The 14,100-nt window shown below is 39.6% G+C and overlaps 1 protein-coding gene across 4 annotated transcripts in view; it reads right to left on the reverse strand.

Annotated features, from left to right (window-relative positions):
• Nucleotides 1-10,920, reverse strand: part of kank1a (KN motif and ankyrin repeat domains 1a) — a 62,823-nt gene extending 51,903 nt beyond the window's left edge. For 2 of the 4 annotated variants that reach the window (XM_079516752.1, XM_079516749.1), the window contains exon 1: nt 10,836-10,920. The gene's annotated coding sequence lies outside the window, so the exon portion shown is untranslated. Of the gene's footprint in view, nt 1-10,652 lie in introns of all 4 variants that reach the window. The other 2 variants (XM_079516750.1, XM_079516748.1) reach the window with 1 other exon arrangement.
• Between the last annotated feature and the right edge of the window lie 3,180 nt (nt 10,921-14,100).

The raw sequence follows: 14,100 nt of genomic DNA on the forward strand, positions 1-14,100 counted from the left end.
TATTACATACCTATCTCAAAGGCCTGCCAACCTGTTGATGCAAAAGAGTTGGCTCAGTGCCAACATCCCTTTAATTTGAATAAACAAAGAGGGCTGATTATAACGCTAAAGTGAGAAGAGGTTCACCATTGCTGTATGCCTTTATGAAAAGGAAACGACAACAATGTCCTTTGTCAAGGATCCGGAGATGAAGGCTTTCTGAAGGTATGTCAGTGAAGTAAGACTACTGTAAAAAATGAAAGAAAAGAAAACGCTGCAGGTCTTAAAGACCTGGCGAGCTTATACTTGCATTGTCCATTGTATCACAGCATTAAAAAGATACAATAAGCGTATTCGAGTAGACGTATGCCAGTGGGACGTCCCCGCAGTTCTCGACAGCCACTCCTCTCAGATTAAAAGGGACTGACAAACCGCCAGTCAACCATCAACATACATTATTCATTATGGTCTGACAGCCAAACCAAAACCCAAACCAGACCAGTAGTATTCTTGACAAACCCGGTACAGGCAAACCCAAACCAGTAGTGTGAAAAGCCTGATACGTATTTGACCCGGGGATATAGCTAGCACCATACGTAAATATTACCGGCCAGTTGTTTAGAAGAACATTGTCCAATTACAGTAGGACAGATTAGTCATGCTTTATTTTGCGTTTCATTCCAACAAAATAAAAGCACGCAATTTCAACACAATTTCCACATAATGTGTAGCACAGAAATACTACTAAAAGACTACTCCAAACAAAATTGCATTCCTGACTTCCTGACACGGTCACAATGGTGTATAAATTATTTTTGGGATGTACCTGTAAAGAATGATTCACTCACTATTGCCTTAAACATCAGCACAATGCTAATCTTCATCTCCGCATCATTGGTGGCACCCAGAGTATGGCGGTTAGCAGACACTGCTGTCGAGTGAGGATCACGGGGACAGGTCAGGGAACCTGCGGACAGCGTTGCCTAGGTGATCTGCCCCTCACATTGTGGAAACTGAAACCTGAGAAGGCGTAGGGCCCATTATCAGACTTCACCCACAGCCAGGTGCTGAGGCCTGAATTTACATAGACAAACACCAAACATGATTTGGAGAATGCTGAAGAGACTGTCAAATACTCAATCCTGGACTCTTCCATGAAATATATGATAGCAGTAAACACTAGGCCTGGACTGTTTCAATCTGATTTGGGCGTTTATCATTTGTGCAACACAGGAAGTGCAATAAAGTTCAGGATGCATTTCTAGTTTCATAAATATTCAATCTAAAGGCAGTTGAACAGCTAACCGCATGAATTCACTCATAGTATATGCTGACCCACATCACGTAACACATGGATTTCAGACTTAAGAGATGATTACATGCAGTCACTCTTTTTGCGATAATCAAAGGGGCTAAATGAAATGTGCCCCCCCTGTGGAGGCGGTCCCATATTAAACCCTCCTCATGTGGTGCGCAGACCAGACAGTGTGCCTTCATGTGGAAGAGAGCCTTTAACTAGAGCAGATAAGATCAAGGGTGTCGCTAGGGAGTCAATCTCCACTGTAAACAAAGTCCCACTGACCACAAGAGGAAACAATTTACTGCCCTAATGTAACAGTTTACTGAAAACTGGTCGACCTTCTTTGAGGAGATGTTTGACTACTGCCTGAAGAACTAAAGGAGACATGTTGTCACACTATGGTTTTATATAAACAAGTCTTTTCCTTAACCACTTCAAAACCTATTCAAAATGTTTAAAAAGAAAACGTGGTTAATGGGTAATTATTTGTATTGTGAAGTTTATTAAAATTGTGCATGGCAATTTTTGCCAATGCAGACATTTCCAAACATGGCAACGTGATAATACCAGCTAACCAGTTCACACCCTACTGTATATCCCAGAAATCACCTGTACTGCTTTGACCCCAGTCTCTTCTTTTCCAAGCATTTACCTGACATTTGGCTGGACTAATAGTACCGCTCTTCTCTTTAACTCAATGAAAACTAAAATAAAAGCAGCAAAACATCCTCAAACTTAAGTGAAACTCCAGTGATGGAGACAAGACATGATGGTAATATGAGTAGCATTGTTGTGGCTAGTGGACCAAAGCTCTCCTTGCGTTATGCAAGCCATAAACTGTGGCATCACTGACTGGAGAGACGGGAGACAAATTCAGCATCTAGCATACCCATCACCAGTGCAGTAGCTGGGCAGAGAAATTGGACTGTTTCCACAGACACTTCGTTTTGAATGCTTTAAAGGAACTACAACATTTTTAAACTGTTTAATACCATATTGTTTATGTCCCTCAAACATATTTATAATGGTTTGAGCCTAAATCACCACTCTGAAATAACCAGTTCATATAATTTCTGTTTGGCTTCTAAAGTAGTTTTAGCTGCAGTACCACAATGTCCTGATGTGGTGGGGGCGCTGATATGCAAATTATTTAATCTTTGAGTCATTATAATACTGATGCTAGATAAACCCAGGCTTGTTTATATTCCATGCCAGCTTGGAAAATCAACATTCAATGGCGGAGATTGTAAACAAAGTGGAAATGACACGCATATGAACAAATCAGTTGAGCTGTTCCTGAGAGCAATTTCCATGAAAGTGCCATATTATGAGAAAGCCTGATTGTTCAAAATTGCGTATTTGTGGGGATAGAAAACACAGGAGAGCGTAGAAAACACCAAAACAATTGGAAAAGTTGAATTTCATGTTGTAGGGCCTTTAAGTTGATAATTGTTAATGCCAATGCATAATTATGATGATTATTGTAATTGAAGCTGTAAGTAGTCAGCCTCTGTGATAAAGATGGGCTCAGGCCCAAACATACAGACTGCCATACTGCTGAGTGATTCACCTTGACAAGGAAGGTTCTATCATGTCTGCATAGTTATTATGCCCAATATCAACTGCACCCTGGAATTCCCTTGCACCTGCCTTGTCTTGTTCAACGCCCCCAAAACATATTTTCTTTTAAAAGAATTCCTCACTTTTCCAGATGATTGTTCATTCACATCCCATGAAAACAGTAATGGTTCATGATTGGTTGGCTATGGCTTCATGGAAAAAAAAAAAGAAAATAACAGCCACCAAGAACTCCTATCAATCCTGAATGATTTGCTCAGCTCTCATTTCTATCAATCCTGAATGATTTGCTCAGCTCTCATTTCCTCACCACAAAGAAGCACACTGGTTTAGCCCTAGTGGTATTTGAATGTTTTGTCCAAAATATGGATGTCAGGTTGAAAATAGTTCAAATATGTTGCTCATCAATAAATTATATATATATATATATATATATATATATATATATATATATATATATATATACGTATATATATATTTTTTTTTTTAACCAAAGACGGATTGCCTTGGAATCTTTTTTTGTCTATAATCTTACCTGTATCACCAAAGAGCACCCATCTATATAAGAGCAACTGACTGATTCCTGCAGCACTTCTATTTTTCTATTTTTAAATAGTTCAAATACAGTATGTTGTTAGGGTACAGAATTGTCCTCTGAATTGGGAAATGGGCACAGGGTACAGAATTGTCCTCTGAATTGGGAAATGGGCACAGGGTACAGAATTGTCCTCTGAATTGGGAAATGGGCACAGGGTACAGAATTGTCCTCTGAATTGGGAAATGGGCACAAAGTATATAATGCATATGTTTTTGTATAATAGTATATTGTTGCAATAATAATGTGGTTGTCACAAAACCCAAGGCATACCTGGATTTGTCTCATGGCCCACCATTTTACTTGTTGTCAGATAGCGTGATAAAGGGGGCCTTTATGTTTAAAGGCCTCTACATGATCCCTCAGCTGGGCAGAAGGTAGGATAGCTTCTGAAAACCCTTTTGGGCGGTCAAAACATCTGGGATTTCTGGTTATATATTTCACACCAGATAGTCCATTCAATAGCCCAGTAATGGCAAAAGTAGAGCTTTCATACAGTTCATCACGCACGCACGAAGCAACACATTTTTTTCAGATGAAAATCTGCTATGTGTTGTGTTACACAGCTGTTGTGTGACAACATACATCAATAGAAAACACCACAAAGCCCATGGATCACCACCAAGTCTGAAGAGATTTCCAGAGAAACCACTTTAGATGTCAGCAGGTTTAAGATATTTTTAGCTATTCGATGAAAAACATCTGCATTCTCTTTTAAGAATTATACGGCATAGAATAATACTATTTCCGGGTGTCCCTGCCTACTTATTTCTCTCCTGTTTTTTCTGCCACTCCTCTATTATGAAAAAAGGTTATCAAAACACAATTACAGCAAGTCTTGACAAGGTGCATTCTCCTAGAGTTTCTTTCTGAGCATCTGTCAGTGTGTAATTAATAATAGCCACTCAATATGGATTGAGTGGATACAATGACTCATCGAGCATGGATCGCTTGAGTATTTATACAAGTGGTACAAAATGCTGCCGTTTAAGTCTTGACCAGGTCCTCCAAAAGGTCTCATCTCAGGTAACAGTAACACTGATGATAGCTCTTCACGAAACAAATTCATCAAATTCAGAATACTATTCAAAGTTCTTATGATGATCTATGCCTGGGTTGTCAGGCATTAGACTAGGCTACATTAGAGATCTACAGTACTGCAGCCCTATGTATATGTCACGAGCAGGCCTCTAAGCTTTTCTGATCAGGGTTTGCTAGTTGTTCAATCTACTGGAGGCTTAAAATTTAATTCCTATCCTAAACACCAGATCTCTCTCCTTTTGGACTTAATATCTGTGGGAAAAAAACTGCTCAAGATCCATTTGTTTAGACTTGCCTTTGTGTCTATTTTCTATTGATGTCCTTTGTGAATCTCTGCTCTTGAAAGGTGCTATAAGAAAAAAGTTACTTAATTACCATGACGTACAGTATGTACCATGGAACTGAAACAGCTGTCCACAATTGGAATACATTTTGGTTCTGTTTAAGAGTTTAACCCTTTGTTATTAATAAGTTCCATTATTTATTCAGTATTTGAGCCACGGATCACGATTTGATGAGATTTACCCTCTCAGACCCAAAACGAAGGAATATTGTGTTATTGTTGGATAAGTCCATGCTGTATGGATGTTAGTACTATAGAAGAGACTACAGGCGTTGATCAAAATTATTTTCTAATTGTGTACAATAGACATCTTGTAAATTAACTGTACAGGTACAAATACACTCGTACCACCCAGCTATGGGACGTTATCTGCCAGCTACGTACCCCCTCGGTATACTCCGTGTTATGTAATGGTTGAGCCCCACAGCAGCTTTTGGCATTGATCCGGTTGCTATGGCAACACCCGTTATTTCCAGCTATGGGATCGTAAAGTATGAGGGGGGACGGCGGCACGGCTTACCGTCATAAATGCTAATGCTACTAGCTGGCATACAAAAGTATTAAGTAATATGCAGATGTTTAACAATTATTTAACTCAAGAGTTAAAAATCTATTATAGTCCAGTTGGTTACCAAATCTCCATCATTTAACTAGTTGAAAAACACTGTAATAGAAGATCAAAGGCGTTTCTTATCTGCTGTAGTATTACTGTATACACTCAGAAGTCCATATGAAGTTCCCAAAACCAAGAAAAACAGACACATCTAGATTTGCAATTTAATACATTACATATAGACTACATACACATACACACACTACATTACCAGGGCTGGCTATAGTATTGATAGCACTTCTCGGTTATGAACATCAGGTGATAACTGAGAAGTGGGACGGACAAGAGAGGGCTTAACATTCTTGGCAAACAATACATTTCTCTGAAACATACACTTTTAGTTTTAGCCAAGGTTAATCCCAGCTGCAGAGTGAAAAGCCTTCACTCATTCATCCGCCTCAAGTCAAAAACATGCAAGTTCAAGCATGCATGACTTCGTCACCAACCATGAACAATACTCACTACAGTACTAGGAAATAGGAATAACTAGGTCATCGCCAAACTGATTGCAACCTGCTGTCTCCATCACAAGAAAACAAGGTGTCCGTCAGGAACAGTCAGCCTCAGTAAAACATTGAAAATGACTTCTAAGCTGAGATTCATACACTCTGACTCAACACTCAATAGCACAACAACTTTTGAATCAGCTGTTGAGGCTTGTTTGTGCCAATGATGACTTTGATGAAATCACGCTCCAATTAGGTTCCTTTCTACATGTGGCAGCGCTAAGTACAGCTGGACTAGCTGAAGTGGTATTAGATTTAATCCAGTTCAGCACTTCAGCCCAGTGTGTATGTCTGAGGCTTCAAAGGCAAACAGGGATATCAAGCAGCACTGTGAGCTGGAGAAAAGCTTCCTCCCTCCCTGAGCTTTCTTTTTACGACACAAAAGAACACAAGACCACTTTTAGATGAGTGGATGCTATGGTGTTTCGTTGAAGTTTCAGGATGCTACTAAATTGATTCTATATAGCTTAAATAGGGGCTAAATAATTATTTGCTGTTAATAGCTCAACAGGAAAAAAAATTGTTTAAGCATTACTTTTGAGTTTTAAAGAGGAGTAGTGTCATATTTGGTTCAGAGTTCAGAATACATTTAAAAATAGTATTCTTTCATGAAAAAGTATGTTGCCCATCTCAATTATTTTATACAGTAAAAGAGACTTGCAGGTACCAGTTACCTTGGCTTGTTGTGGCAGTATGTTACAATCAGCCAAAATGTTTAGTATAAATATTGGCAATCATTTAAATCTCTAGTTGAGATTTAAATGATTCTAAAATTGTCTGCCAGCACTTTGATCATTTAAATAACCACTTCCTAGTACTGTAGATCTTCAAACAATCTGACACGAGGCTGGCACTCAGCCTTGCATTGGAAGCCTGTTCGGGGTGCTTTCAACAAGCCTTCCACACATCACTATTTTTGAACTCATGCTACTGTATGGAGATCGCTTCCATATGTCCAAAGCTACCAGACCAGGCTGTATTTATAGTCAACATTAGCCAAAGACTAAACAGGAATTCCACATTATACTGCAATTATAATTGTATAACAACGTAATTTTTCTTTCATCAATCTTACCAGCAGCAACCACAAAGTGCATATCAAACATCAGAGCATGATTTGTTTTAGGAGGATTCCCATTGGTCAGCTTTGGTACATTGCCTATTCAACACAGACAGCCACAGGTCTCATTATTGGCAGCGTAATCTTAGAGGCTATGTATGCCCATGTGCCACATTTGTAAAAGTGGATGCCAACTCCCCTCCCCTTCACACGGAATGGATCCAATGTAGTTCATATTTATTATTACTTAATATTTGTGGTTAATATTTATGGTGTCCCTCCCTGGCCTATTTTTGCCATGTTATTGTAGGCAAAAATGTTCAAATCGATCAAAAACTTTTGAACTGTGATCTACAAGCTCACAATACAATGCAATGAATTCTGAGGTAGTAGATTGGCTATTTTACGACTTGTACGCAACACTGTCATATGATAAAGTAGGGCACTAATTTATGAAAAAACTATAAAAAGGTTGAAATATGAATCATACACAGTTTCTGTACGACTGCAACGCATGTACATACAGGTACACCTTAATAAAATACCAGGTGCTGGACTGAAGAACATGTGAAAAGAGAATATTCTTTTTACCATGAATATTTATTAAAATACCAAAGGTGATGTTTCAAGCAACAAGTTGAAGCGCTTCCAAAGACAGTGAACATGACAAGTAAAGCAAATCCCCCTCTGAGGAAGAGCTAGGTGCTCAAAAGTTTTAAAAACATCACCTTTGGTGGCAAATAAAAGAAAATATCAGTGGGGGCATGCTCCAGTGTGCAAACTATATTTTTCACATTTAGATATATACGACCGGGCCTGGGCCGTGGCTCAGCGGTCCAGGCACCTTGGCCGGTAGTCCGAGTCTGGCAGTGTGCCGCGGGTTCGACTCCCGATCCCGACAGCCTTTACTGCATGTCACTCCCCCATCTCTCTCCCCCATTTCCTGTCAGCCTACTGTGTGTCCCTCTATAAAAAATATAAAATAAAGGCGAAAGCCGCAAAAAAAAATAGATATATACGACCGGTTCAGGCGGTGCAGCGGAGAGGAAGTTATTTCCTGAGTCTAACCAAACGTCAGAGCGATGGAGTTTACTCACAGGAAAGTGTGTAGGTTGGAGTGACATGTCTCAACAGTGGAGGCTGGCCTTTGATCACTGTAGACAGAGGGGTTTGTCTCAGGCAGGTGTTAATTGAGGGACCTATGCCATATGTCCACAAGGGCTGGCTGTGTACCGAGAGCACCGACGATAAGCCTGATGTACCAACCAACACCAGTCCGTACCTGCATGCAATCTGCTTAGGAAGCTGTGCATAAGCGGGGGAACCAGGGAAAAGTCCATGGAATGCTGTGCATGCTGTTGGCCGTGCACAATGTGCAGATTAAACACTAAGCTAGCTACAGACTACCGTGTGTAAAGCACTCGATTCTAAAATGTGGGGAAAAGGAAAACCTCCATTCAATGGCCTTCATGTTACATAGGACAACGCTGCCTGAGTGTGTTACAGCACCATTTGCTTCCACTTGTACACTTTCAGCATTACAAATATTTTACTGTATAGTGTACTCCTAGTCCGACTGGAAAATTACTGGTATAAATTCACAAACACCAAACTAGTAGCAGCATTTAAGTACAGGGTGCCTATTTTGTCTCAGGCAGCATTTACTACAAGAGGTGCATTGGAGATGGTCCAAATCACCTCATATTCTGTACATGTCCTGTCTGGCTACAATGAGCACATCTCACTAGTAGTCAGAGAAACATACTTCAGGTCTCTCAAGTCCCATTAGAAGTAGAAAAGATAATTTGCAGATGGTGTTGTTTTACACGTACTTTGTCACTTGTTTCGTTATTGGTAAAATGGCTTGTCTCAATTTAAGACGTCCTGGGATTAGACTGGTAAATCCTGGGTATTGCTTGCTTTAGCCAGCTGGATGACAGCACTGTTATGGATTTTTTTCACAGTAAAATCCTTGTGTTAATTTAACTGTCAGTGTAGTAGTACAAATTTGGTTACATTTTTACACTGTCTGAGTTACAAATGGATAATTTGACACAGAGGATTTGTACCCAAGAAAAATGGACCTGGCAATATGCCAACCCTGTAATCCCAAGAACTTCATGAAACACATGTCAAGGCTCTCATGTTGTCCCCTTGATATATTCATTCATTTGCTTCATCTCTAAAGAAAGCAGAAAAGCGCCTGAGCCAGTAGAAGATGAACAGCCCTCTCAATGACCCCTGGGAAAATCTCCAAAGCCTAACCAGTACAATAGGCAAATAGGGGACCACCACTATCCAGGTCTGAAGCTTGGCACACTCCACACAGTAAAATCATTGTAACGAAAAGGACCCAAACGGAACCATCTGGATATATAGCCTGTGCACAGTTTCAGAGTTAAATTAACTGGGGATTTAAACACTGTTCACACTCTGGGGATAACCCAACAAGTTTAATCCTAAATGTTGTCTCCTCTGCTCTGCTGCATTTTTTTATACAGCTGCCTATCATATGCCTGGCTCAGACTGGTAAGAAAATAGATAGTTCTGTGCCAGATAATTAAGAGAGAGAGAGAGAGAGAGAGAGAGAGAGAGGGAGAGAGAGAGAGATAATCCGTGAAACTAGTCCTCAAAATTAGTCCTTGCTGAAAATGTTGTATGCATAACTTTTTTTTTTAAGTCCTTGCTGAAAATGTATGCATAAAAATAAGTATACAGCACCAGTGCTGTATATGACATGAACAGCGGTTTCATTTACAATGCCTGTAACATTTTGAAGTTGGTGACAATCCCTTTCAGCACTATAAAGAGCTTTTGTTATGGTCTCAAGCACTGCATTTCAGGCAATGGGAGGAGACAATGGGAATGGGTACGGTATAGTCAAATTATAGCTGTAGACTGTAGAGGAAGGGATATTAAAGACCTTTACAGTGCTCAAGTAAGTAATAATGTGACTTGAATGTCTTAAGACAAGGCAAAGAATAAGTAAAGTAACCAGCGGGAGCGGTGTCACATGCCAGCTGCAGCGAACAAGGTTCACTTCCAATGGAAAAGCACATTTCTTCTGCATACTACCATGAGCATCAGCCTATTCGTCATGTTTAGGAACATATCTGCAAAATTAAATCATGCTGTTAAACAAAGCCCAGTGTATGCATGCGTGATCAAATCTAAAATAAAATAGCCTTTCCCCAAGATATTGTTTTCCTGCATTGTGCAGCTCAAAGTTCAACACATGAGCATGCGAGATATCAATGACACCTGTTCATTGTTAAAAAAACAAAACAAAAACAAAACAAACTAGCTTGATCCAAAGGGTATGAAATGTTACCCTAAAGATTAAATAACGACCCCATTGGAGACAGCAACAAACCTATTCATCTTCAAATACCGCAGCAAAATAATGTTTTGGTTTTTAAAGACTACGCACGGAGTCCACGGACGTAGGTAGCTTTTTGTACACCTAAAGCTTCTGCCAGAGTATTCGCCGTCATGTATTGTAAAACAATAGCCAAGCTTCAACCATTTAGTTCTCATTAATCACCTGACGAGAGATAAACATTAATATCCTAGTATCCCTTCCATTTCTCATCTGTAGGCTATCCTGCAGCGGGACAGTTCACAAAATTTAACTTACCCCGACGCCAAGTGCTCTTTCCTCCTGTCAGTGAGGTTGTTTTCTTTAGGTTTCGAATGCTCTATCTTGTTTGTCAGCTACGTTGGTAAGCCTTGGTATGAAATAAGATGATAATAATACGCGATTTTCTACTAAAAACTGAACGGGACACTTAAAAGCGCAGCCTTCCAGCCCCTGTCTCACCGTCTACAACGCAGCAGCACCACACCACACACCAGTGTCTCTTCGTTCTTTGTAGTTGTCCGCTTCAGCAAGTTGTTAAACCGCGCGCATGCGCACCTGCCGCACTTCATGCCTTCTAAAGTAGCCGATCTGAAAGCTCTCCGCGCGTCGCGTCCGCGCCGCGATGTGAGCTTGTAGAACGGCTATTTTCGGCACGCCACGCCACGCCGTCGTACGAGGAAGTGTACATGTTTGTTCCAGACAAGCCTCCGCTCCGTCCTGGACGGAGCAGTGAAGGTCAGCGTGCACTGCACAGGTAAAGTGGGCGGCGCCTACACAGACAGGTTAGCGTAGCGTCATTTATTAATAGCCAACACACGTCCATATTTAATGTAACCTATTTTGTGCGGTGAAATTATTAGGTTAGGGAATTATTCACAATGGGGCAAACATTAGGCCTAATTTAACGAGGGTAATATATAAACATTTGAGAGTAATAATCATTTAGTAATGCGGCAATGCAGTGGATTGTGGTTTGCAATTCAATTCAAAGAGCGACTACACGAGAAACATTGGCTAGGCTACGTTAACATTGACAATGCAAAGCAAGTGTGAGAAAAATGTATGGACAATAAAAGATGTTGGCCAACAACGTTGGCCAGTGTACAACTCTCTCTCTCCCTCTCTCTCTCTCTCCAATTCAATTCAATTCAATTCAAAGGAGCTTTATTGGCATGAGAAAACGTACGTTTAAGATTCAAGTTTCAATAATTTATTGCCATGTCAACAAGTTGATAGGAATTTGTCTAACATATACAGACAACTATACAAAAACAAGAAAGACAATACAATACAAAAACCAGCAGCATAGGGATTACATTCAGTTTTTTAAAGTTCTATATGCATATTGCTACATACATACATACATCCATCAGCCCAACTGTGCCTAATGAGTCAATTAAGTTCAGATGTCTAATGGCTACGAGGTAAATGCTAGCGAGATGTTGAGCTCTTGATACTTCTATATCTCCTGCCTGATGGGAGGAGATTGAAGAGGTAATGTAGCCTACAGAATGGGAGTTGTCTGCTATGATTTTTTTGGCCTTCCTAATTATTCTGGTGGAGTAGAGTGAGGAACGTGTAGGGAGGCTACATCCAATGGTTTTTGATGCACGACGTACTACTCATTCCAGCTTCGATTTGTCTTGAGAGGTTGTGTGACCAAACCAGACAAGCATGGAGAAGGTAAGAACACTTTCAATAGTGGCCAAAGCATTACATTGCCAAAGCAGAAGTGGAACAAGACAATCAAAATAAAACAATGTATTTACAAATAAATATTGGATATAAATAGGAATTAAATAAAGGTGTAAACAGAGCTGTGTTAACACTTTGGGTAATACTATCTTGTGAAACTATAAAAAGATTGTGCATTTTCTGTCAGAGATAGTTATACAACATCCATCCATATAGGAGACGTTAGCTTTATACTTTTGATAAACAGTCTACACACACTGGTTTGTATTCTTTAAGGTTATCTCTCTCTCTCTCTCTCCCCCATTGGTAATAGTAGGCCTATACAGTATATTTACATAGTGCTGTTTTTTTTATTCTTATAGGCTTTAATGCTTTATATAGCCTACATCACCAATGTTGGGCAGTATCAAGTTCGAGTTACTAGTAATATATTACTGTAATATTATTACTCTACCCAGTAACGAGTAGGCGGTGTAGGCCTAGTGTAAGGTAGCCTATTACTCTGCCAAAACAGTAATATTATACCATATTACTCTGTAAAGAAATAGCACATATTACATATTACTTTTTTATTTTTGTTTTGTTGGCTGCCGTTTGAAAACATTTCATTTGAAGGTTGAGAGAGATTGCTGCTTTATTTTATAGCCTTTTTGGCTGATTGGTGACTCTTATTATTATTCAAAACAATTGGATTCTAAAATAATCTGAAAAGTAATATGTAATAAGATATAATATATAATATATTAGTCTTGATTCCAAATAATAAGTAATATAATATTATTAATTTTTTAAGGAGTAATATGTAATAAGTAACATATTACTCTCGAGTAATATTGCACAACACATGAAAATATACCTAGTAGCCATAGACGCTGGTAGCCTATACACTTCAAAGGGTCGCCCTCACCTCTAAGGATAGTAAAAGAGTGACATCTTGTGGCTACATGATGACAAAAGAGAACAAAAAAAAATTCATCAAAAATTCCAATCTGAAGAGAACCTGCAAACAGGAGACTGGAAGCATGCGCTTGGGTTTAAATTCTAATGGATTTTGATTGAATATTGTATTAGTCAGAAACAGCACGTGGTAGCCTACAGATACTTCCTTAATGTTAACGAAGTCCACACCCACAACACCAGAGGGAGTGCAACGAATCATGTTCAACCCAGATTCGGCACAAACAAGGGACTAAATTATTTTCGCTCCTATGCCACCAAAATGTGGAACGCCCTACCAACAGTCATTAAGACATGCAAATCCCTTGACTCCTTCAAAACCGCTCTCAAAGGGCACCTACGGATGGCTGCAATTCGAAACTGGCCCCCGTAAAATCTGAATCCCCCCCCACCGCCCCCCCCTTTTCCCCCTCACTGTATATGTTTCTTTTCCCTTTTTACCTCCATTATGATGAATTCCTGTACTGTTCTTTGTCTATATAGAAGTGTCTATTTGTACGTCTCTAAATGTTTTGATGAATTGGGTCGTCCACTCACAGTTAACAGCCTTTGTATTGAGTTTGTGCTTGAAATGTACTGTAATTCTGCAAACTGTTAATACAATTTTCAATCAATCAAGGCTAAGGCTATAGAGCGTCGCAGTCCCGCCTCCTACCCTGGACCAGGAAATGAAACCCAATGCATTATTCTCATAGACATTTCTTAAAGTATTTATTTAAAGACGGTTACGCCGCGGACAAAGCCAACTCGAGTCGTGACAACTCATGACAACACAAACAATATTTTGGACCAAACAAATAATTAGAAAGAAGAAAAAAACGGCAGGTTACAACACTTTTTTTGTTGTTTTTCTTCTTTCTAATTATTTGTTTGGTCCAAAATATTGTTTGTGTTGTCATGAGTTGTCACGACTCGAGTTGGCTTTGTCCGCGGCGTAACCGTCTTTAAATAAATACTTTACGAAATGTCTATGAGAATAATGCATTGGATTTCATTTCCTGGTCCCGGGTAGGAGGCGGGACTGCGACGCTCTATAGGCTATTAAAGGATAACACAAAAAAGTCATGAGAAC

The sequence above is a fragment of the Electrona antarctica genome (genome assembly GCF_951216825.1).
Source record: "Electrona antarctica genome assembly, chromosome: 12".
Taxonomy (NCBI): domain Eukaryota; kingdom Metazoa; phylum Chordata; class Actinopteri; order Myctophiformes; family Myctophidae; genus Electrona; species Electrona antarctica.